At 36.5% G+C, this 26,161-nt stretch overlaps 1 protein-coding gene across 45 annotated transcripts in view; it reads left to right on the forward strand.

The window, feature by feature from the left end:
• The window catches only part of PTPRD (protein tyrosine phosphatase receptor type D), a 1,187,151-nt gene that overhangs the window by 201,291 nt on the left and 959,699 nt on the right, over nucleotides 1–26,161 (forward strand). Inside the window, exon 1 of one of the 45 annotated variants that reach the window (XM_039567533.1) lies at nucleotides 11,549–11,567. The exons of the other annotated variants lie outside the window; for them this stretch is intronic. The gene's annotated coding sequence lies outside the window, so the exon portion shown is untranslated. Of the gene's footprint in view, nucleotides 1–11,548; nucleotides 11,568–26,161 lie in introns of those variants that run through there. 45 annotated transcript variants of the gene reach the window in all.

Below are 26,161 nucleotides of genomic sequence, written 5' to 3' on the forward strand. Positions count from 1 at the left end.
CAACAATTACTATCACATGCAAAATAAACTCTGCTTTGGGGAATTGATTTAATTAGTTGCAAATCAGAGTAGCATAATGAGAAATTAATCCAAATCTTGAAAATACCTTCCCAGGCTTAACTCAGCTCCCAGTTTCTCTCCCTCTGTCCCCTGAGTAACAAAGTAGGATGGGCAATGGAAATTAGCATCAGTTCATCACATGTTGTTTCTGTTGCTCATTCCTCATCAGTGGGAGGATTCCTCACACTGTTCTTCTTCTCCAGTGTGGTGTACCTCCCACAGGAGACACTCCTCCATGATCTTTCTCAGTGTGGGTGTTCCCCACAGACTGTAGTTTTTCACTAACTGCTCCACCCAGGAGACAGTCCACCAGGAACAGGCTGCTCCAGTGTGGGTCCCCTATAGTGTTATCACAAGTCCTGCCAGAAAACCTGCTTCAGTGTGAATTCCCCTCTCCATGGGGTCACAGGTCTTGCCAAGAGCCTACTCCAGCATGGTCTTCCAATGGGGGAACATCCATCTGCCACCTGCTTGAGCCTGGTGTTCTCCAAGAGCTGCAGGTGGCTTTCTGCTTCACTTTGGACCTCTGCAGGTGGCTGTGAGGCAGCCTGTCTCACCATGGTCTTCATCCTAGGCTGTAGGGGAATCTCTGGTCTGGTTCTTGGAGCACCACCTCCCCGTCCTTCTTCACTGACCTTGGTTCTGCAGGACTGTTTCTTGCACATATTCTCACTCTTCACTTAAAACAGCTGTTGTTCAGCAGGTTTTGCCCATCTCAAATCTGTTATCCCAGAGGCATTAGCCACCACTGCTGATGGCTCAGCCTTGGTCAGCAGTGGCACCATCTGGCATTGGTTCTTTCAGACATGAAGGATGCTTCCAGCAGCTTCTCACAGAAGCCACCCCTGTAGCTTCACCACTACCAAAACCTTGCCACTCAAACCCAAGACACACACTTTAAATACTTCTTAATATAAATAATTTATGTTATTCTAGACTTTAGCAATTATTTCTGAAAATCTTGGAAGGATCATTGTCAAAGTAGCTCACGTGAACAACGCATTTAAGGATTTTAAGATTTCCTTGACTAAAGTAAACAATATTTTTTCTCTTTTTTTTCTGCTTGTGCTCAAGGCAAAATTTCATTAGCTCATCAGAAATTTGCAGTCAATAGCTGATGTCACCAATGACAAAAGAATCTCCTTCTCTGTCTCTCTTTAGATCTAGATATCTAAGGCCTTATCTAATAGCTTTAACAAATTCTTCGTCAGCACTCTAATCTGCAAAGTATTCTGCAAGACACTCAGGTAGTTGGGAAAATTTGAGTGTTAAAATAATGAGGCTCATACAGGATTAAGGAAAAATTATAGTTTATAAAGCATTTCAAAAAATGATTGGTTTTTGACAGAACTGAATGATGGTTGTAATGTCAGTTTTCTCAGGAAAATTACGATACTTTAGGTTTATTCAGTCTTCCAAGAATTCTGGGATGGTTCCTTAAAATGGTAGAAGCCCAACTCTTTCTCTATGCTTACAGTCTTTCTTATGTACCTCAATTCAGATTTAAGAAGATCATTTACTGAAACAACATGGCTTATGCCCGGTGCTCTCTTCTAGGCACACAACTTTTCCTTCTCTAGGTCTTTTTGGCAGGAGATATTCTTCCATGTTTCCTAAGGGATCCAAGTATGCCATGTTGATTGCCAGGTTAAACTGATAATTATATAAGATGTAGTTAGATAGGATCAAATTAGTTACTTGATTTGCATGTAATGAGTGAGAATAGAGCTGATAAAAATGGCTTTGCTCTTTGACATAGAACACAAACAATCTTAAGACTGACTTGACTGATATTAATACAGGAGAAGGCAAATGCGATAAAGACAAAGATTGTTTGATTTATTGGGATCTAAGTACCTGGCCTTGTTCAGTTCACATAACTGCTGTCCAAAGCTATCCTTTCACTGAAATGTATTCTGTAGTAAATTTCTATATTTTCTTTTATGCTCTATCTATTATATTTCAAAACAATGCATCACTTGAAAACACTTCCACAGCACACAGTAAATAGACGTGCTTTTATCTGTAATGTGATAAAATTAGTATTACTGCAGGCCTGGTTCCTACGGTGTATCACCGTGTCCTGCAGCCATAGGGAGGAGGAGGAGGAGAAGATCCAGCAGGCAGGAAGTGTGCAGCAAGATTGATTTATTTAATTATTTTACAAACTCTTTTATAGACTTTTTTCTTCATAGTCTAATTGGACAAAGGATCAGCCACCCCTTGGGGGTGATTGGCCAAAATCCTAAAACATCCATTATCAAAATATTTTCTACTATACCATAAACAAGACTTTCCAAGGTTGCAGGTGGCTTGGTTGTTTACATTCCCTGCTACCTCTTCTGTGAGAGAGAACAGTCTCTCACGGACTTAGAAAAATAACAAGAAGATCCTCACTAACAGCATTTTTGTACCTACAAATTAGCAGTAGCATAAAGCATTTTTTCCTATAGAAGAAGTGTATCATCACATTTTACATTTTTTCTTTACACTGGATATATTCTATCTCATAAAGCAGACATCAACAGTCTCCTTCCCCTGCTGCAGTTAACTCCATGGGAGTTAACACATTCGTACACGAAAGCTACCTTATCTCAAAGTACAAATCACAGTAAGATAGTTGTTATTTCTCCCTCCTTAAAAAAAAAAAATCCAGGAAACACAAAGAGCAGAATTTTCAAAGCTGCCTATGAAGGTTGGATACCTAGCTCCCTCTAAAGTCTCACAGACAACTTTGAAAAATTCAGGCTACATGTATTTTTTTTTTTTTCATCTTACAGATGGTTTTATTTATTTATACATGGCCTGTCAGATTATTCATTCCTTAATGATCTCCTTTTAGCATTTCACCAAAAATCAGCTTTTCAGTTTTGTTGGTGCTACTTTGTCATGTGCCAAAATTATTGCACAGCAATTTCTTGGTGATGTGAGCCACCCCTTTTTCCCGCTATGTTTCAGGAAAATCAGTGGGTGACTGATGTTCTGTATCATGAAAAGAATTATTCTCAAACGTGACAATCTCTTTTTCAAATGAAATGTGTTGGTTTTCACAGTAGTGCATAGAACAGTGCTATTGCTAAAAAAGAGACAATAGAGGATCTTCAGCAGAGGCAGCGGATGAAGCATTTTTATTCAAAACCTTTCTTGCTTTTTTTAAATCTGCCGACTGCCCCTTAGGCCAATATGCAGTTTAGCCAGCAAACTGCATTGATGACATGGATTAAGATGAATCTAAGAAACAAAAATAGACAGGTATGGTTCCTTACTCTTTGTTATTTCATTCTTTAGTTAGATTTCTATGTGACTCATTCTTTACCTAAAGAGGCTTTTAATATGACTGTTTTTACTTTCTGATGTTCCAGGATAACTGAAAACTGTTAATGTGACTACCAGTGTATCTAAGTTTGTTTGATTTATATTTTTTTACCATTTATGGGTTTTGAAACAAGAAATGGTTTTTTTTTCTGCTGAAAAAAAATATACATCTGAATAAAGCATCTCATGAATTCATTTTTTTGTGTGAACACCAGTGTAGAAATACAGTGAAATATTTTCATTTGAAACAAAACTGAATGATTTTTGTATTTAAGTATAAACTTACTTTCCATTCTAAGATTACATTTTTTTTCCCTTTAGTAGTGAAAACTCTCTTTTTTAGTGTAACCACTCTCTTGTGGTTACTGAAAAGCTTTACTGAGCTAAAATAATACCCTTTATTTCATGGACAAAGCTAAAATAAACCAAAAAAATCTTATCTTTTGGAAATGCTACTATGAATCTTTAACTAGGAATTGGATGCTTTAATTTATTTTTCTATTCATTTTAGGCATTCAATTTTTAGTTACTTGAAAAATACATATGTTACATCATTTTAAAATCAAATATATTCAGATGGTGTGTCCAAAAAGTTATTCAGTCTTTACATGATTAAGAGCGATAGTACTTAACTAGTAGTAACTGTAGTATTTTTTTTGTTTCAGTGAATACAGGTGATCAGCTCTATTAAAGATGAAAGGAATAAGGAAGATGTATGCATACCTAATAAAAGGTCTGCTTTCCAAAGGAAATCTCCTGATCAGTTTAGGTCGTTTTGAATTAGGGTGCACTAGAAAGCACAAAATAGATTCCTTCCATATGATAACAAAGCTGGAAGACAGGTGCCAGAACTGTACTTAATCCAAAGTGAAAATGGACAAAAAAAAAAATCTGAAATGCATCTACTGTGAGTTCCAGACATGCAGCACCAAGTGTTTCTCTCTACAGATCAGAGCTGTTTCATCTAGTTGGTAGTGTAGATGGGCCTTCAGTGGTCCAATGTTAGCATTTAATGTAGGCAGTTAAACACTGCCAGTCTGCCAGTAGACAGAAAGCTAAGGAGATGATGTCACTGAAGGCCAAAAAGAAAAAGAACAGCAAATCCTTAGTTTCCTTGATGGAATGGTTCCCTGTGTGAATTTGTCCCACTGTTGTACAAACAGGTGTACGTTACATGAAGAGAGCAAAGGTTACTGCTTCTCTTGCTAGTAATCCAAGCAGCCAGTTTATGAATCCAGGTCTCTTACATAGTCAATGGAGAGAGTCTGTTTGGGAATTAAAGTGCTTTCAGTCACCCTCCAAAGTATCCACTGAGGATATAAAGAGCTCATATTTTACTCTATATATAGACAGAATTTTCATGTATCTGTACAAATAACTAATCCCAGCAAGGTCAGTGGTGTAGAAGCCTTTCAAAGGAGAATAATGCCTTCGCATACTCAATTTTAGATATCTGACAGGGCCCATAGTATGGTGCTTTGGTTTTTTTCTTTTTGATGCAGTAGTTAAAGCTTTGTTGCATTATTTCAAAAAGTAGGAGGGAATACAAAATCTTAAGAATCTTTTTCCTGTAATTAATTGCAGTACAGGTAGTGATTTGTTATTTTTCTTTGCAGATTTTTCAGTGTGAAAAGAAGAAAAACTAGTAGGAAAGAAAAATTAGAAAGAAGAGAAAGAGGTTATCTTGGACTGCTTGAAAGGAGAAAGTATAAAGACAGGAAATAGGCTTTATTTTCTAAAAATAAATATGGATGTTTATTTTCTATTTAATTTTTTTGCAAAGTAGCATATTTAATATAAAACATTCTATTTGGGATTTCCTGATTTTATTTTTAAGTATTGTATGAAACGTGCCATATTTATAACATGATAATAGTTCCAACATGAAGTAAAATGTGAATTGCAAGAATTATCTAGAGTAAGTTCAGAATATGGTTTTCTTATACTGCTTCATTTAGACATTGATGGGGAAAGACCATTGGAGATGCATAAATCTCACTAACAAATTTGGTAATGGTGTATCTATTCCTGCTTATTCTCTGTCTGCTTGACAACTCATGCATGTTTAACATACACAAGAATGCTGGACGTCTGTCTAAAGAAAATCCCATTGTGAGCCCCTACAAAAAATAAGTGTAAAAGTGGCATCTATTTCCCTGTGCTATCATATGTTTCTAATACACATTAATATTTATGATGCTAAGATTCCATCACTGAGGCCATATATTTGGTATTACACTTTGAAACAGAAAGGATTTTTTCAGACTTCTTTTTATACCATAGATGTCTGTATTTATGCTTAGTTCTTTGACAAAGCTTCTCCCACATTTGTTGCTTTTTAAATTACATAAGGAAAGAGGGATAAAGATAGGTACTACTAGATTCCTTACTCATACCTAATGTATAATGCAAATCAAACATATAATTACTATGTAAAGTTCTCGGTGTATCTCAGAATATTTCCTCATCACTCGGGAAGTCCATTATATGTAGGCAAAAGCCTCTGGAATAGCCTACACTTTTTAACCCCTTGCTTTCCTCTTTCTATCTTAGGAAACTGATCTTTATAGATAAAATGCTAAGTCTGCTAGAGTTGATGTCAGAAATTACTGTAAACTTCAATGGGCTCAGAATTTTCATTTTTATTTTGTGTTGTGTTCTGTATGTGCTCATATGAATATGAATCGATTGAAGGATAATGAGCACTGCCAAGTAACTACAGCTTTGAAGTGATATTCTTGTTTTACCTGCAGGGCAGGTGCAATATGATCCAAATCAGACAGTGCTTCCTGACATAGGTACAATAAAAACTAGGAATCATCTATGTACTGTGAACTTAGCTTATTTTTGTTAGCTCTTCAACTAAGAACAGAAGAGTCATCAGATATGGAGTTCTGTTTTAGATTTTAAATTTCAGACCATGAAATGCAGTCCTAGAGAATTTTGTTGTCAATGCTTTTGCTGCTCTTTTCAGCAAAGAATTGTAGAATAAAGGTCTGCTGTAAGGTCGTGTTTGCCCATAGATCATTCCTAATGGGTGAAATGAATTCCTCAGCTCATGCAGAATAAATGCTGACTCATTGCAAAGAAAAATAAGGCAGTGTAATCTTGTTTATTATATGTTTATAATAAATCAGGCTTTAAGCTTGCAATCATGTTAATGCAATTTAATAGTGTATAATAGTTTATGAATAAAACTAGTGACATTATGGGACTGTGACAATTAGTTTGCACATCAAGAGAAGTCTTTACATATTTGGAGTTTTACTTATGAAAAAGTCCCTCTGTACTTCATCAAGCATACTTGTGCTCCACCTGTTCACCTTGATTCAGACTTTTATCCTTTCCTACAGTAGCTAACAAATAAGCAAACAAGAGCACAGATGTCCAAACTTTAAAAACAAGAGAATTGCAGTGACCTTCTTCGTTCCCTGCTAAGCACTGTGCAAAGAATGCATATCAGCATCTTCATGGCCACAGTGATGTTAATCTAGTTCGAGAATGTAAGAATGTAAAATTTGCATTGCAGATGTAACAATGCAATTTTGTAATACTGAATAAAAAGTTGGTAACACTTTGCAAAAACTGGTTAATCATTTCTTCTTTGATACCTACTAATTTAATATTATTTCAGGTCACATCATTTGGCATAACTGTATGCAAAATATAGAACTGCTTAAGAGTCATGGTTTTTTATATTATATTCCTTATTGGACATTTTTTAAAAATTGAGGGGAAGTCATCTGCTGACTTGAAGGGAGACATTGATCATATAAATTGTGTACCATATTATTATTTTTAAATTAAACAAATAATTTGTGTTATGACTTGAATAAGCAGTGATAAAATCAGTAGGAAGGAAATTACAAAGATAGTATTTGTAAACAGCAAGATTTCATGTGCAGTAAACTGACTGAATCATAATGGTAGGACATAGAACCGGTGTGTTTAAGAGTAAAAGTGTGTTATCCTAAAAAGTAGTACAATATATTTAGTTTTTCTAGATTAATAACTCTACAGTTTTGGTATTCACATATGCATTATTTGGGTTATGGCTATCATTCTATCAGAGATTATTTACGTATCTTAGGGAAAAAGAAACAGCTATCCTTAAGATAGAGAATATCTACATTGAGATAACAGTAAAAAGAAATAATTGTAGACAAATTTTTAAGAGGTCCAGAAATTATTACAAGACTCAAGAAGAATAATATGTGAATGCTCAGTAAGAACAAAATTATAATTGGCCTACTCATGCAAATAGCTCTTCTGAAATCACTAGGATTATTCATGTAAACCAGGCAATTACCCTTGTCCTTATCAGATCAACACTGGACTATGGAACTGTTATAATGGTTCCCAGAACAGTTAAATCCTCTTGTACAATAATTTGAGCTTACTTTTTCTGGCATGCAGAAAAATAATTCCTTGTTTCTGATTTAAAAACAAAACAGATGTGTATGTTTTCATTGTCCTCCTCTTTTACTTCCCAGTATAATTTCAGTACAGATTACCCTGTGAATAGTACTGACTGTAGGAAAGTTGCCTAACAGATGTTACAGACCTGATTTTAGTTGACTGTTTCTTATGGTTATTTCAAGATCAACCTGTTCTATCTGCTGTGAAGGTGTTCAGAGTCATGCCTCTTGGGGTATGTTTAACAGATCTTCTGTCGCTACAGGTTCAGATAGATTTGATTTACTTTGCCAGCCTGCCTCCCAGTTAGTGACAGCCTTTTTCTTCCGTTGTTCTTGCAGCCAGGTATGGAAGATCTGACTGTGACATGCACTTTCACATGGAACTCCTCACGGAAAATGCAGCTCCTTGCAGGTTTTTTGCTGCCAAATTATCACCTCTCCTCTCTAAATATATGTTTTTTCTGTAATAATTGTGCTTACAATGTGCAGTAGGGAAAACACATGCAGAATGCTAAAAAGTGTAGTTTTTAAAACAGGTTGATTTCTGCATTATTACCTTTTAATTAAAAAAAAAAAAAAGATACATAGTTTCCCAGCATTACCTCTGGTATGAAAAATGGCTCTAATGAGACTGAGTTTTCCAGCACACCGGAATACCAACCTGACAGAGTTTCCTTTTTAATTTTTACAAAAGTAGGATGTTATTGCATTTCCCAGCTGCAGCTGGCAGGATATTAGATGTTCCTTAAACCATAAATTATGACTAATAGGAGTAATACCAGATAAAAATGAAGATTGACACATCTGCAACAAGCATGACCAAAAAAAAAAGAATACAAAAGGGAATGGTTCTAAATAGAAAGACAAATTAAAAAAAAAAAATCTAAATAAGACCTATTTCTATTAAGAAAATTTAAAAACTAAGAATTAGAAAAAGAACCCAAACCTTAAAATTCTGAGTGAGCAGGAGGTCTTATGAATAAAGTATTTTTCTAGAGCAATTTTGAACTTCATTATAGTATGAGGATAAACTGCCAATTATATTTCTCTGCTTTTTGGGTTACAAGTGGAATTCAATCCCTTTTATTACTTTTTCATTTCTCAATGAACAGTCTGTCCTCTTTTTAATAATCTTTCATCCTAATTTTTTTATTTAATTGTTAACATATTCCATAATCTCTTTTTGTACCTCCTCATTTCCTACATTTTCAGACTATGTCAAGTGTTTTGAAATACTTATCTTTTCTTTTTATTTTTGAGCTGTTTGTGTCTTCCTGAATTCTCTTTCATCTTTGGAAAATCTACAGATTCCTCCTCTCCTTTTCAAGGGAGATAAAGAGTTTACAGCTTTTATATCAGAATTGCATAATCTATATGAATATTGCATTTTAACTACTTCTTCTCAGATATTCAGACCACGTCATTTCACATTATTCACTAATTTGGATCAAATCCGTCCATTGCTTGTAAAGAGAAATAGAATTATTTTGTCTGATTTTTTGTCTTGCAATTGTTTAGTGCCCAAAGGAAGAGGAAAGGACAGCAATAGCTGCTGATCCACTACAGCTTTATTGAGGTTTAATTTATATTACCACCTTTTAAAGAATTACTTTCTTCTGAAATTTTATTTCCCTTATCTTTTATAATATTATGCAAATTGTGCATAATAAGCTGACTATATATAAACATTTCCTTTTTCCTGCAAGTAATAGTTCTTTCAAGGAATCCCTCATGTGTTGTATGTCTTTGAGATATTAGAAGATTTTACCTGGAAAAATGGTTGTTCAAGCATCCATTTTCTCAGATTTTATGTCATCACCCATACAAAGTACTGGCTACACAGAAACATATTAAGAATGCATTGGATGAACGTTACGTTTTGTGCAGTCTTTGTGAATACAGTTTGAGAGTCAGAGGTAAATAGGGATAGGACATGCTTATGTATAGGTCTAATAAGAGTCTGAACATCACACCTGTCTCCAAAAATAAACAAGTAAGAATGATGCTAAAATTAATATTTTTGTTTAAATTATTTTCTGGCTCCTCAAGGTTACAGGATAATCTTAAACATTTGTGCAGATATAAATAATACAAAAAAGTGAGTTCATCTTACAGTGACTATAATACAGGATTCATTTCTTGTTCACCATCCTAATCTGACTTTAAAGCAGTTCAGAAGTCTACTCTTACTCATACTAATACCTGTACTAAAATTTCATGCTTACCTTTAAGTTTAGACATATTTTTCATATTTATCCATAATGCTATATCCACTTCTGTTTTATTTTTACTTAGCATGCCATAATAATTCTAATTCTTCATTTTGATATCTCTTTCCAAGTTTTTACCAGCATTTTGTTTACATTATATATCTTGTGGGGAAATTGATGCTATATTTCTTACCTGGTTTTAGTCTTTCAATAACACTCTTAATTAGTTTTGTTAATATTTAGCTAAGCTCCATAGTGTATTTTTCTATCTTTAAGTCACAAAGTGGTAGCACTGGTAAAAGTATGATTATCAAGTGAAGGACAGTTTGCACTTTTCTTAATTGTCTAAGTTTCTTGTTCTGTAATTTTAGCTTTCTTTTTCTTTTTGTGCACTATGATCTACACTTAAATAGAGTAGAATTTTTATGTCCGTGGGTTCTCATCTACTAGATAAGCCATTTTTGTATCATGCCCTCATACACTTAATTAATTATTTGATTTATTGGATTTATGCTGTTAGTTTGCTTTTGGTTTACATGCTTTTTAAAATCATATTCAGAATTTCAAACTGATTAACTTCTAGAGTTATTCTTTGTATCATGCTATTTACATGTAGGCTTTGTGTTCGTCGATGAGAAATTCATCAACTTGAATTGAAAGTTATCATCTGCTGCTGTGATGCTTCTGTAGCCTCTTCTATTCCTCCACAGTGTGTGAGCTATTTTTGACCTCAGTTGACCTTCTATGATTACAGGGATTATCTGATTCGATTTTAGTCCAGTTACATTGCCTGAAAGGCTTCATTTACTTGGTCAAATAACTTGAACTTGCAGGTTAGCAGTGTAAAGACATAATATAAAAACAGACCATAACAATGTTAAGATTACTTAAAAGATTGTGCAAGAAATCCCCAAAAGATTAGCATACTTGATAAAGATACAATCTTCAGAACAGTATTTTTTTTCATAAGAAATATATTGAAGGTATGTAAACCTTCATAAGAAGGTTACCTGGGGAAACATCACCTTGTTTATTCTGCTTAGTTGGATTTGCACATAACCAGTACATATGTTTTTGTAAGGCCTGTGTGAGGACTTCTGAGTTTTACAAGAGAGTGAACTGCTTCCAACCTTGTTTTTCAAAATTATACTGCTTTACTAATAAGCTCCCCCAAACAAGCAGTTTGACCTAAGCCATGTCCTTGCCACAAGCCAAAAGACAAGCTGTGAATGATTAGACTTTGAAATTATACTCAGTGAAACATGCTTCTAGACAGACAGACACCAAAGTCAGCCCTATTTTTTGTAAAGCGATGTAGAGAAATGTTCCTTTCCTGCTTATAAAATGCAAACATGCAAAAGTGCTGAAAATAGCTTGAGAAAAGTGCAGATAGTAGGTCAGTACTGTTTCTTTGAATATATATATATTTCCATCATAATAGCGCATCTTAAACCGGTTCTAGCTCTAAAAAATAAATGCTCAGCATTTGTATATAGAAACCACAGTCCTATCTATTTTATTTCTGTAGGTGATGTCATTAAATCAATGGTGGAAGTCACACAAGGTAAGCAACTATGGCTCTTTGTGTGTCTTTTTAAAAAGATGCACATTTATCAGAGAGATTCATTATTAAAAAGTGATGGTGGAGAGATAAATCAGTGTTGGTTTTAAAGGTTAGATCAGTTATATGGGTCTTCAAAGCATGTGCTGTTTTTATCATAATTAAGAGCTCTTCTTAACAAGATCGTCTTTTTTTCTGCTTTAAATGCATATTTTAATGTTGGATCTGACTTTATGGCTCCTGTATCCTAAAAAAGAGCTCTCTGGAGGATGAGTTTCTTCCATCATAGAAACTTTTGAGTTTTCAGGAGTTTTGCTGCATAAACAAAACTCATTAATATTTCTGGGAGACCAAAATGTATAGAGTTTGAGCTAATTCTTGTACTGATTGACTGCTCAACAGAACAGTAAACAATCATATTGACATAAGAGTATTTTGGCATCTTATAAAATAAATAAAGTAAAATAATTAGTAAAATGCTTCATACTGGCAGTACTGAGTACTGAGTAACCCTAGGAATCCCTAGTATCCATTCCTACGATAACACAATCTGTGAGAAAAACTTCTAGGAAAATTAAGTGAACATGAATTCAAAGAAATCAAAATAGAATGGATACAGAGAAAACTTTTAGTTCTGCTCATTTAAAAAAAAAAATCTACATAGTTAAAACCATAAGACAAAAACTGAAAGTAATTAGGACATAATTTCTTTCTAGGTATGAGGTAGAGAGAGTGGCGTACTAGAGAAAAAAGGTGAATTCTAAATGAGAAAAAAATCAGTATGATTTTTGTAACAAGACACTGTTACTGTAGGAAGAAAAATATTGTCCATGAATGGATTTTGCATAGAATAAAAAGAATCACATTGTTGTTACATTTCGAAGGGACTTCCAGAGACATCTAGTGTAACTCTGCTGCAAAACAGGATCAGATAAAGTGGGTTACACAGGAACATACCCAGGTGGGTTTTGAATGTCTCCAGAGGGGAGGAGTCTGTGACCTCCCTGGACAGCTTGTTCCAGTGCTCTACCACTCTCCACATAAAGAAATTCTTCCTCATTTAACATAGAACATGTATTTTAATTTGTGACCACTGCTACTTGTTCTGTTCCTGGGCAGCACTGAAAAGAGTCTGGCACCACCCCCTTGTCACCTGCCTTTGAGATATTTATAAGCATTAATGAGATCCCCTCTCAGTCTTCTCCAGATTAAACAGGCCCAGCTCCCATGGTCTCTCCTCATAAGAGGAGACCCCTGACCCCTGATCATCCTTGTGGCCCTCCACTGGACCCTCTCCAGTAACTCCTTGTCTCTCTTGTGCTGAGGAGCCCAGAACTGCACACAGAACTCCAGGTGTGGCCTCACTAGGGCCGAGTAGAGGGGAGGATCACCTCCCTCGACCTGCTGGCCACACTCTTCCCCATGCACCCCAGGATGACATTGGCCCTCCTGGCCACAAGGGCACTGCCAGCCCATGGACAGCTTGTGATCCACCCAGAGTCCCAGGTCCTTCTCCACAGGGCTGCTCTGTAGGAGGTCAGCCCCAGCCTGTGCTGGCACTTGGGGCTGCTCCTCCCCAGGTGCAGGACCTGACACTTGCCCTTGTTGAGCCTCATCAGGTTTCTCTCTGCCCAACCCTCCAGCTGATCCAGGTCCCACAGAATGGCAGCAGAGCCTTCAGGTGGGTCAGCCACTCCCCCCAGTTTAGTGTCACCAGCAAACTGGCTGAGGGTGCATTTGATCCCTTCCTCCAGGTCATTTGATAAAAGTGATAAGTGTTTGATATAGGAAATTTGGAAAAATTCTGAAACAGTATTCTAATGAAATGTAGTACAATCCAAACCCCAGCTAGTGGTTAAGATGATAAAAGTTTTCTGAATTTTTCTATTTTTTGGTTGCTTTTGATTCTAGGAGACTGACTTTTTGAACCAAAGATCACTGGCAGTCTAACTTAATTCATATTTTTTCTTCTAATTTATTTCCCTATTTGGATTTGATATTGTCCCATGATGTCCAATTAATTTTTCCTTTTGAAATCACAGTCATTAAGACATATTTTTGAGCACATACATGTTGCACTTCAACCAGGTTTTCAGCAAGACGTAGCAGAATATTGACTCATCCTGCTTTTTTTCAACTTTAATACTGGGTATAATAAAACTAATATAATTACTTATCACTAAATTCTTCCAATTTTAAAACATTGACCTCTTCTTCACCTATCAATAACAATGCTTCCTTGAATTTTATTTTTGTAAACAATTTGGTTTTATTTTCTCTTACAAAGAAAATCTCATCAACTGTAACCTCAGCCTGCAGCGTATATTGACAGATTGTAATCAGTTTTCAGAATACGTGAATGGTACTTTTCCTAGAGCAAACTAGTCATATATATTTGGAAGATAACACAGGGTTTTTAATCCTCTGGAAATATTCTCACAAACAGTAGTTATGAGGTATGCAAGGACTTCAAGTGCTTGTATCTAAAAATGGATTATTGCTCTAAAGCATTGTATTTTTTTCTTTGAAGGTGTTATTTAGACTTACTCATAATTTGTCATAAATGACTGAAAAAGGTGCCAATAAGTATTTCAGATAAATTATTCTCACAGTTTTCACTTTTGTATGTAAGTCCTTACTCTAGGCACCTATTAGGGGTGAAATATGATCTCATACCAGCTAGAGCATATTGATTCTTTTCCCATTACTGTAAACATCTAGAACTAAATCATAATTGCTATGTTGGGTTCACCACTGCATATGTCATCAATAAACTAATGTATACTCTGTTTAAAAATGAAATTTTAATTCAAATACGCTTCTTGGTAGTCAAGTTGCATACATCCAGGGCCCAATAATCCAAAACCACTCTGATCTGGGTCTGAGGTAGGCTTCGATTTCAGTATGAAAGTAAAAATGAGAAACCTCTAATTTTATCAAATTGAAAACAAAAAAAAATTTGGGATGATTGTTGGCAACTAATTTTTTTTAATTCTCAGCTTGAAGGAAAGAGGCATTGATTTAAGACATCAGCACATTTCTGTACGATTTTAATAAAACATGTTTCCTGTTTGAAGACATACTATTTTTTTTGACATTAAGAAGTGTGAGGTGAATTAATACTTTAGACCTCATGCTGCAGAATCATAACAGAATATAATTCTTCTCCATATTAGGGAAATTATAATAGAAGGTCCAAGGCTTACAATATACAGAAGATCTCGCTTGACATATTCTAGTGGCATACATATTTATGAATGCAGGCAACTGCAAAACAAAACCCTCAAAATCATTGATTCCTGAGCCAACATAAAACAGGGTTAATATTAGATGTTACTAAACAGAACTGAATGTCTAATTTAAGGAATTTCCTTCAGCAGTTACTAAGGAGGGCAAAAAATGTAACAAATGGGTTGAAAGTTGGGAAATCGGAAATGAGAACCAATTTTCCATCAGTAACCATTTATATGCATTGGGGAGTTCCATATATGTGCAGGTAAGGTCATCCATCATAGGAAGACATACTACAGGGATGCAATTGACTTAGTGAGAGATTAGAGCTTAGGTACAGATTAAGTGCCTGAAATGTGGCCTAACTGCTCAAGGCATTATTGAGCTGGATTGTTACAAGGAGTGAGGCTGCAGAACTTAATTGCAGGGATAATCAGGAAGTCTGAGCTTTAGTAGAGCTTTAAGATTGGTCTTTGCTTTTTGGTGTAGGCCTTGAAATCAATCAGACTATTTGTCTGATGAAAATTACAGTATCTTAGCTTGTATATAGTATGTGGATGCCTGCAATCACACCAAATAAAGCATGTACCTATTTGCCCAGAAATTTTACTAGTCCTTTCCAATTTAGTGCGTGACTATTTGAATATAAACTCATTACTGTTTAAGAATGAACTGAGGTAGAGCTGAAGCATAGTATTTTAGAAACCCGACAGTACTTTGCAATAAATCAGATTGCTCATTCCTTTTCATGTGAAGAAGTCATAGAATCATAGAATGTCAAGAGTTGGAAGGGACTAATCACCCAATCCCAATTCTGTCATGGGCAGGGACACCTTCCAGTAGGCCAGATTGCTAAAGGCCTTGCCCAGCCTGGCTTTGAACACTGCCAGGACAGGGGCATCCACAACTTCCTTAGGCAACATATTTCAGTATCACACCACCCTCACAGTAAAAAATTTCTTCTAATAGCCAACCTAAACATCCATGGTAATGAATGCATAATAACAAATTGTGACACTTTTAATGGAAGTGTAATTGACTTGAAAGCTTTCACTGTTAGTTGTCAAAATATTTTTTAAATTCTCAACCATTGAAAATTAGCTAACTGTCATCAGAGAAGTCTGCTGCAGTAAGACCCATTATTTTAATTTCTTACTGAAGTTCTGTTGAGAAACCAGCTATGCAAACTCTTGTTTTATGTAAATGAAACATGGTTATAGGTGTCTCCTGTAATATGACAATGACAAATATCAGAAATTTTAAATTAGATTCAGGTATCTTTTTATCTTGAGATATTCAACCTATTATAGAAGTCAAAAATCCAGGTTTTCCATGAATGGATTTATTTGTTTCTGATATAGTATGAAATAGTATAAGCTCTCTTGACTGAAGTCAAGCAGGATCTCTTGCTCTGAATAATGAAAAAAAAACCCCAAAAAACAGGGGAGACAGGAATCCTAAATAATGTGTGGAATATGATACAAGTGTCAGCTCAGGAATTATCAGCTCAGTTCACTGACATGTCTGCCGCATTCTTACAGAGTCACAGATTGATTAAGGTTGGAAAAGACCTCTAAGATCCAACCAGTCTGAAGTTTCTGATCAATTTGTCATCCTTCTGCCTGCAGGGTTCTGAGTCGATATATGTAGTCTGCATGTTTGCTTAACTACACCTAACTACTAAGCTGTAGATGAACCAGTAAGTTTTATCAGACCAAGTTGTGATGCGCTGAGTGAGCCGCACAGCACAATAGGTTTGCAACATATATAACTTTGCTGCAGGTAACTGGGAACTAAGCAGTCCTGGTTTATTTTACTTTCTGCTTATGCTGGAGTATACCATGTGTTACATAGAAAACGGATTTGCAAATGGTAACTTACACTTGAGAATAAATATACACTTTTTTGTTGTTGTTGTTCCCTAACAGGTAATACTTACCGTCATCAATTTGTAAAAAATTCTGATTTTTTTGTAGCCACACTTTAAGTACTGGAATGCTATGATCAGTTTCCCCGAGTTTTCTCTTCCCCAGGCACCAGAGGCCTAACTTTCCTCATAGGGCAGATTCTCCAGCCATTTGATCATACTTGTGGTCTTCCTTTGGAGCATCTCCAGTCTATCTGCATCTTTCTTGAACTGTGGAGTTGAGAACTGAATACAATATACTCCAGCCATGGCCTGACAAGTATTGAGTGGGATGATCATGTCTCTATCTGTGCTAGTAATGCCCCTTGTGATGAAGTACAGGATCCACCTTGCATTTGTTGACTCCTGTTCATCTTGTTGTCCACCAAGAATCCTAGCACTCTTTAAGCAAGGCTTCTCCCCAGCCACATGCTTTCTAGTCTGGACTGGGTTCTCCAGTAATGTCATTCCAGGACTTTGCATTTGGCTTTGTTAAAATATAAATTTGAACTTTGCACAGATCTTGATAGCACTCTCTTCCAACCCGTTGAGGCTTGCTTTCAAGATGGCTCTCCCTTCTGATAAGCTCATGTGACCACGCAGTTCATTGTCAGCTCTCAAGTCTTAATCATTCTGCTACTCGCTTGGTAAAGTGTCTGAGCTATTTAGTCTAACACAATAACAGGAAAATAAATAGCCAATTATAGGAGAGGCTTCTATCTGTTTGAGTACTTTTTGCTAAGCATAAAAATTCTTTCAAAATAATGTTGCCCCAATGTGTTTCCTTGTGAAACTGACTTGTACAGAACCCTGACTTCTCATTTATTGTTTCATGGGAATATTTACATTTGATAAAAAGTGATTAAAGTTAATTTCTCTCTCCCTTCCAGTTCAGTACTCAAAATATGAGACAGGAGCATCTCATTGCTTCCAGTGCATGCTCACAGCTTACTTTGCAAAAATTCCAAGAAATGTTGACAATGTTGTTATGACCTCCAAGATCCAAGCAGAGAGAAATTTTTCCTTCTGCTGCTCATAAGGCTTTGACCTTTACTCTGTAAGCTAACTCTTCTGGCCAAAGTGGATACTTTCCTCAAGCAGCTTGTATCTAGAGTTTAGTCGAAAGTGTTCCTGTATAATGAGTAACTAGTGTATGTTTTACTCGTAAAGTTTTCACTAGACAAAATTAATTAGGAATGTAATCTCTGTTATACAAATAAAATTGCTGTGTGAATCATGGGAATCAAAGAGAAAAGTTGGAATAAATGTTTATTAAAAAAGTTGGAACAAACTACTCTGTAAATTGGTCTCACTATGAATATGTTGACTTAGGTCAGTAAATACTTGAAATCTTCTGGTACAATGTAGTTCTTTTCTGTTCACAGAACTTATGTTCTTTCCAAAACTGAAATATGAATAGAGTAAAAAATTGTGAAGTGATTTGGAAATAATGATCGTCAGTTCTTATGCTATATGTCTATTCAATTAAAACTCTGTTTATTCCCAAAAAACTTTGGGAAATTTTTCCTAAACTTATTGTTTATGTCATGACTCACTTTTAAAACACTGTATGAAATACCACAACATATTTTTCCTCCCCCTAAGCACCTTCTGGGAAACCAGCAGGGGTGCCTGTCTAAAGTGCCGGTATACCAATGGGTGTAGCATGAGGAAGAAACACGGTGAATTAGCGATCTGTGTTGAGTTGCAGAACTTTGATCTAGTTGGAATCAGGTTCATCCAGTGGAACAGCTTACATGATTGGAGTACTTCAGCTGCATTATTAGGGTTATTTTTTTAGGAAGGACAGAGCAGGAAGTTGAGGAGGTGGAGCTGCCCTTTATTTAAGAGAGCAGCTGAAATGCATGGAGCTTTTCCTGGGGATGGATGATGAACAGAGAGCTTTTGGGAAATAGTGTAATAGTGGGTGTCCAAGAAGACCTGACCAAGAAGAAGAAGTGAGAACTTCTACAGAGAGCTGGAAGGAGCCTCCCATTTACAGGTCCTGTTCCTCATGGTAGACTCTAATCACACCAGTATTTGCTGGAACAGGGACAGCACAGCATGGCATAAACCATACAGGACATTCCTGAAGTGACAACTTCCTGACTCAACTGAGAAAGGAATCAGAGTGTAGAGGTACTTTGCTGGACTTCATACTCACACACAAGGAAGGATGTTAGGAATGTGAACGTTAAGGGCAGCCTTGATTACTATTCCTGTGAGATGGTGGAGTTCAGGACCCTGACAGGAAGATGCAGAGCAAAAAGAAAGTTACAACCCTGACTTCAAGAGAGCAGAAATTGGCTTGGGCTTCAAGACTCATCTGGAAATAATCCCATTACATAAAGCCTTGGCTGGAAGAAAGCCCCAAGAGAAATGGTTGATGTTCAGGACTCACATCCTGCAAGCTCAGAGCACTCTATCCCAACAAGCAGGAAGACAGGCAAAATACCTGTACGCCTGCATATGGGAACAAGTTGTTCCTGAAAAACTCAGACATAAAAAGGGAATACATGAAGGGTGGAAACACAGACAGGTAACCTGGTAGGAGTACAAAGACAATGTTTAAGCATGGAGACATGCAGGTAGGAAAATCAAAGCCCAGAAAGAGAGTCTGATGAAACAGAGTCTGGTATCAAAGGTGAAAAAAAAGGTACCTATAAATATATCAACAGGTAAAGGAAAACTAGGAAAAATATGGTCCCACTGCTGAATGCAATGGGAACCTTGCTGTAAAAGGACATGGAACAGGCTGAGGGTACTGAAAACCTGGTTTTGCTGCCATTTTTACTAGAAAAGTTGGTCTTTAAAAATCCCAGATATTTAAAACTGGGGACAACATCTGAAGTAGGAAAGTCATAATAATTGGTGAAAGAAAATCACGCTAAGGAAAACTTAAACAGCGCGTACATACCTAAGTCCATAGACCTTGATGAGTTGTGCCCACAAGTCAGGCCTGATATCATTGCGAATCCTCTCTTGATTCTCTTCTAAAGATCATGGTGACTATTAGAGGTGTCTAAGGATTTCAGGAAGTAAGGGTCACTTCTATCTTCAAGAAAGACAAGAAGAAGGACCCAGAGAACTACCGGCCTCACCTTCATCCGTGGAAAGGTGATGGATCAACTAATCCAGAAAAAACATTTCCAGGCAATTGACCAAGAAGAAAACTACCAGGAGCAGTCAGTATGAATTTACCAAGAGGGAGTTATACTTGACCAACTTGATAACCTATGAATGTTGAAAGGATAGGTTTGGTAGACGAGGAGAGAACAGTGAATACTGTCTACATATATTTCACTATGTCTTTTGACACAGTCTATTTCACCTGACATTTAAGAGACAGTTTCTTTTAGGAATTCTTTACAGAACAATGGTGACATTATTACCAGGGGTCAGAGGCAGGAGGTACCAGCCACATCCTCCCATGACACCTGCACAAACAAGTTGTTGATAAGTTTTGGAGGTGGACAGTGAGATCATTTGAAAACCAGCTGAAGAGGTAAGACCAAAGCTTGGTAGTGAGAGGAACAAAATCTGCTTGGAAATTGGTAACTAGTGATATACACTAGGGGCCAATCCTGTCTGACCCTGTTCAGTATTCTTTTTAATTGTGTGGAGAATGGGGGAGAGGGTAGCCTCAGCAGTTTTGCAGATGCCACGGAACTGGCAAGGGTAACTGGTATGACAGAGGTTTGTGCTGTCATGAAGAGGGACCTCAACAACCTGGAGAAATAGGCTTACACCAACCTAACGAAGTTAAGAAAATGCTGAAACTAGCACCTGGAAAGGAATAAGGTCAGAGTGGGCCCATCCATCCAGGAAATTGGTTTGAAAAGAAGGTTATAGAGGCATCTAAGTTGAACATGAGCTACCACTGTGCACTTGCAACCAAGATGACCAACAGCTTCTTAGGATGGGAGAATGACTGTCAGCAGATAAAGACATGATCTTCCTTTTTATTCAGCACTGGTGGGGCCACATGACTATTATGTACCAGAACATTGTGTTCACTTTGGGGTTCCTCAGTATCAAAGAGATATGGACGTATTAGAAAGAGGTCAAAAAAGGCAGCAAAGATTATTTATGGGCTGGAGAAACTCTCCTAGTAGGAAGGACTTAGAAAAACAGGACTGTTCAGCTTGGAGTAGGAGAAAACTCAGGGTGATTTCTTCAATGTGGGCAAACATCTGAAGGGAGGGTGTAAGGAAATGAAGCCAGGATCTTCTTGATGAATGACAATGACAGAGAAAGAGGCAATGGGCTTAGACTGAAACAAGGGACTGTCCACATAAGCAAAGCTTTCTTTTTACTTTGGGCTGACTGAGCACCTGAATAGGTTGCTCAGGGAGGTTGCGGAGTCTCCATCCTTGAAACTATACAAGACCCCAAACGTTCAGTGCCCCGTGGTGCCCAGTGGTCCCAGTGATGGGACATGAAGTAATGTGCATGAACTGAAACACAGGAGCTTCCATCTGAACATCAGGAAACACTTTCTGAGAGTGACAGAACTGGCACAGGGTGCACAGGGTGGTTGTGGACTCTCCATCCTTTGAGGTATCCAAAAGCTGCCTGAACAAGGTCCTCGGCATCTTTCTTCATCTTGTTTGAGGAGGCAGGTTGGACAAGATAACCCTTCCAAACTTAACTGTTCTGTGATTCCGTGCTCTCCAACACTAGTATTGAAAGACACTAACTGCAGCTGGCAGCTAAAAAAACTTGAATTAAGAAGATATTCATCCGGTACTTGGATACTTTCCTAGTTACATGGGTAACTTGGAAAACATCTTCATGTATGGGACAAGGGGTTAAGATCTCAGTAGAGGTTTTAGGTAATTTTTTATGGAAGATAAATGAATAAATTTAGATCTTAATTGTTAAACAGTAGAATAGTATTTGACTTCTTCCTTCAAAGAAATCCATTTTTATGTCCAAAAAGAATGCCTACCTGCCAGCTTAAAATGTTCCTTAAATAATAATTATTTTTAAGTATTTTAGTGTTTTAATGATTAAAAATCATCTATTTTTAACAGCAGCAGTTTACATATAAGTCATTAACTCTTTACTAAACTAGGACATTTTTCTCTTCAAATCCACACAGCTCTAGAAAATGTCAGTTTCAAAATAAATCAAAAAAGACCCATTGAAGATCTTTAAAAATTAAACTTATTTTGATACAGGGAACAGAACTCTAGTTATGATAACCTAGAAAGCTATATCTAATGATAATTTCATTTTAACTAATGTTAAAATACAGTGCGGAACCAAAAACTACGGTGCACAATTTCAGTTATATCACTAGGTACAACAACATTTTGCAAATTGGTCTAAAGATCAGACATAGCTTTTTCTGATTTAGCTGCTCATTATAATATTACTACTACATTACCAACAACATTCAATACTACATGCAAATTCAAAAAGCAGAATGTATTATATTAAGAAAAAATAAACTCAAAAAGTTGGAGGACTTTTTGCCTGCCTTTTTCTCGTTATACAGATGTTTTATATATCAACTCAATTACGGAATTTAACGTGCCATAAACTACTAAAGATAACACATTTTTAGATTTTATGCTTCATTCCTATTCAGTCAAGTTAGTACTTCAATATGAGGTCCTATGTTGCATCTTATTTTATTATGAATTGGATTATGAGGTCTTCACTGTAGAGAAATCTTTGATTACCCAGATCATATTTAAATATTAACTCAGATGAAAGAGCCCCACACTAGCTGTATCTATTAAGCCCCTTCTTGTGTTCACATTAAAATTGTGACCCAATAGCCAGCTTGTTGAGAAGATGTTAGATTGGATCATGATATTCCTAGTATTTTGTTTTCATGACTGTTAGGCCAATAGTTTTCATAAAATGAGATACTTTTCCCTGAAACTACTTGGCTTCATTATTATATAGAACTGAGTTTGTTAGTGTTTACAGAACATATCTACACTCTACATTTTAGTGAGAAATGTATGAGTAGATTCCAGGCAGCCTAATCCAACATCTCGTTACCTCATCTATAATTACACAAATTCTGTGAATTGCTCTCCTTTTGTTTCATTTTTGTTTTCAAATTTTAATACTGTATAAGAAATAAAATTCCCACCATTCAAGAAACTAATTTTGTAAGTGTATGAAAGTAATAGCATTTTAATATGTGATTTTATACTCAGCAAAACATTCATCAATAAATGAGATTTTTTCTTATAAATACCTTGCTCACTGGAAATCCTTTTAAGTTCAGCTAGTCACTCTGCATAAATTAAAGGTATAGAATTGGTCTCTAAATACCCGTGCAGTAAACATAGAAGTGCCCCACTGCTCCTGTTGACATTGAACGATTTTGTTGAATTCTTTGTACATGTTCATGGAGATAGCAGGATAGATTCTTCCCTTAAATGATACCTGTACATCTAAAAAAATGTAATTATTTTATAACTGTAATAGAAATAGGATTTTTTTTTTTTTCAGAATTAGATCGAGGGAGATTTTTAGCGACTTTTCAATGTAGACAGAATTTCAAATTAGAACAAAATTGTATGTAAGCCTGGATAACATAAGGCACACCATGATTTTATTTCTACTTCTGAATTCAGACTACTGGAATTTTGGGAAATTTTGCTTTTCCTTCCCTCCTGCCGCCTACAAAGGATTTTATTGTTAGTCAATTTCTACCATTCCATTCATGTCGCAGTGACCGCTACTGACCACGGCCCAGGCTAGCTCCAGCGGTGTGCAGCAGGAGTGGGGAGCAGCCAGAAGCATGGAGCTTTAAAGCTGCTCCTCTGAAACCTCTGCTCTACCCTGGGGAGCGAAGGCTTCAGGCACTGTAGCAGTCAGAAGCCCTCGACAAAGGGAAAAATAAAAAGTAGCAGGGAGGCTTGCCACTGGATATAACCCAAATTCTATTGAAGGGGATCCGCGGTGAACAAACCACAACTTCAGGCTTACCACATCTTATAAAGGGGGGTTGAACAGGGGGAGTAGCCCGACTAGGGACCAATAGGAGGATTAGGAGGGAGGGGCGCTGGAGGGGAGGACCTACACCTGGTCCAATGGTCTTGGTGGGGGAAGGAAGAAGGGTCACATGCCCCAATGGGGCATCGGGGTTTAGGGGATTTCCAAAAGGGGAGGTACCTGAGGGGGCAGGGTCTTGGGGATTGACAGGGACCATATAAGGGTAATTAGAGAGGGCTTGGGTGATGGGCATAGAACAATCCAGAACTCCAGGAGGGGTTTGGGCAATTGGCAGGGAAGGTGCCAGAACAAAGGGAAGGGATAACCATATTGGGAGCACTGGGGGAGCAGCTTGAATCTGGGGCAATCCGACTGGGAGTGGAAATGGGGGAGATAGAGATGAACCATTGGGGTACAAAGAACATATAAAAATACAATAAAACATTGCACCATCACAAGTTCATACTTCGTTATAAGTAGAATTCAAGTGACTAATCTTTTATACATATGAAGCTGATTCAAACTCTATTAATTGATAGGGAGTCATATCAGATTTTACAGTTAACGTTGTACCTGATTTCCTATAATATCTCATTTTTATATAGCTTCCTCTGATTTAATGGAAACAAAACTCTTAAACCTCAACAGAATTGTAAATAGGTTAATTTTTGACTAATTGTTTGTACAGCTGGAAGTAATCTTTCAAAGTTTTGCTCAGATTTTAAATCTATTCAGCGTTCTTTAGATGCTTAGCATGCAGACAAGAAAAGACATAGATTCTAATTTGTGCATCAAGTTCCCTGAGAATGCACGCTACGTCAGGAAATTGTATAGATACAAAGCAAGACAAGAAAGCAAATAAGCTTTTCCAACCATAATTCTAATTCTTAGTACTGTCTTTCCTGGATTTATTTGGGCAAAGTCTGGTAGCAGGCATAAAAACTATTTTTAACTCCCTTCCCTACCTCCTCCCTCCTTCCTTCCAAACTGGATACTCATTATCAACTCTCTTCACTTTCTGTGGTTGTCTTTTGTGATCTTGCAAAGCAGGGATTGTAAGATTAGTTCTTGATGAACGAGGAAGAAGGGAGGAGGTTCTGCTGTGAAATAGGTTTGTTAATGTCAAGGTTTTATTGAGGTACTCTCATAAAGGAGAATACAATTTAATTAAGAATATGTAAAAGTCTTCCACCCAAGGGATTAGGAATATTTTGTGTTGTATGTTTTAACACAATCCCAAATCAACTAAAGGTACAGGAGGCATGGCCGCAAAAAATTACCACATTGTGGTAAAAATTACCAAGTTGTTTTTTGGCATCCTAATTGCCTGAAGTGCAGTAAGGATAGTGGGGCTAAGAGATATAGGGGTACTTTGAGTGTAAACCTGCTGAAGATGTGCATCTTCACAAAGTATTAAATGACTACTGGGTGAATATAAATAGAAAGCATATCTGTGTCTGTTTCTGTGGGAACAGTAGGAATGCTGAGTGCTGGGATTTGTTAATCACAGCACTCAGCGTTGTGATTTGTTAAGACATGTTACCGGTACTATTGTGTCTGCAGAATGGACTCTAAATGTAGCAGAAGAAGATTCTCTTTTCTGAGTAACTGCAAAGCATTTTGGGAGAAAAAAGAACCCTAAACCCCAAACACCAAGGAAATTATGGAAATACGTCTACACAATTTGAAAATTCTGTTGGACTTTTTGGGCATTGTATTGAACAATAGGCGCTCTTTTTTCTTGAGGTACAAAAGAGACATAAAGGGAATCTTTCAATATGTACAGCTTTGAATGTTTTCAGTGACTTTCTAGGGAGAATGAGCAGCTTGGGTTGTCTTGAGTTCAGGAGACATTTGATGTTCAGGTAAGAGAAAAAAAGAAACAAACAGTGATGATTTCTTCAGAAAAAATAATTTTCCATTGATGCACTGAAACAGTAGTTAGCTCTTCTGGAAATTCTTCTATGGGAGTATCCAACCAATGATACACCGTGTTTTTACTGAAAGTTTCTCACCTCAGTGTTCCCACTTCAACTATGAAAATATCAGTGGGTTTTAAACAAAGTAGATGCTATTCATACCTACTTGTGTGAGTACAACCATAAAAAATATGTCGGCTTAAATGCACAGAGTCATGCTGAGAGGAAACAGAGTCTTATTTACCACATAAAAATCAAAATATCCAGATCTTTGAAACAAATACATTTATTTTATTCCAAAACTGATCTGTCAAGTGATCAGTAAAAACTGATTAAGGTGTTTGAAACTATGTATCTTTTTAAAATAAACTTTCTAGTAAAAGTACTATTTCTCCATGAACTTTAGAAACTAAATAGTATCAGTTTGACATTATCAATGTTTTAGTAGGAATTATTGGGAAAAATACAGAATATAAAGACAGATTTTAGCAAGAGATGTGTGGTTTTAGATTATTAGGATACTTCACAAAAGCAAGTACATGAGTAAAATTTTATCTGCTGTTAGGTAAACATAAAAA

Source organism: Corvus cornix, chromosome Z (assembly GCF_000738735.6).
Source record: "Corvus cornix cornix isolate S_Up_H32 chromosome Z, ASM73873v5, whole genome shotgun sequence".
In the NCBI taxonomy this organism is placed as follows: Eukaryota; Metazoa; Chordata; class Aves; order Passeriformes; family Corvidae; genus Corvus; species Corvus cornix.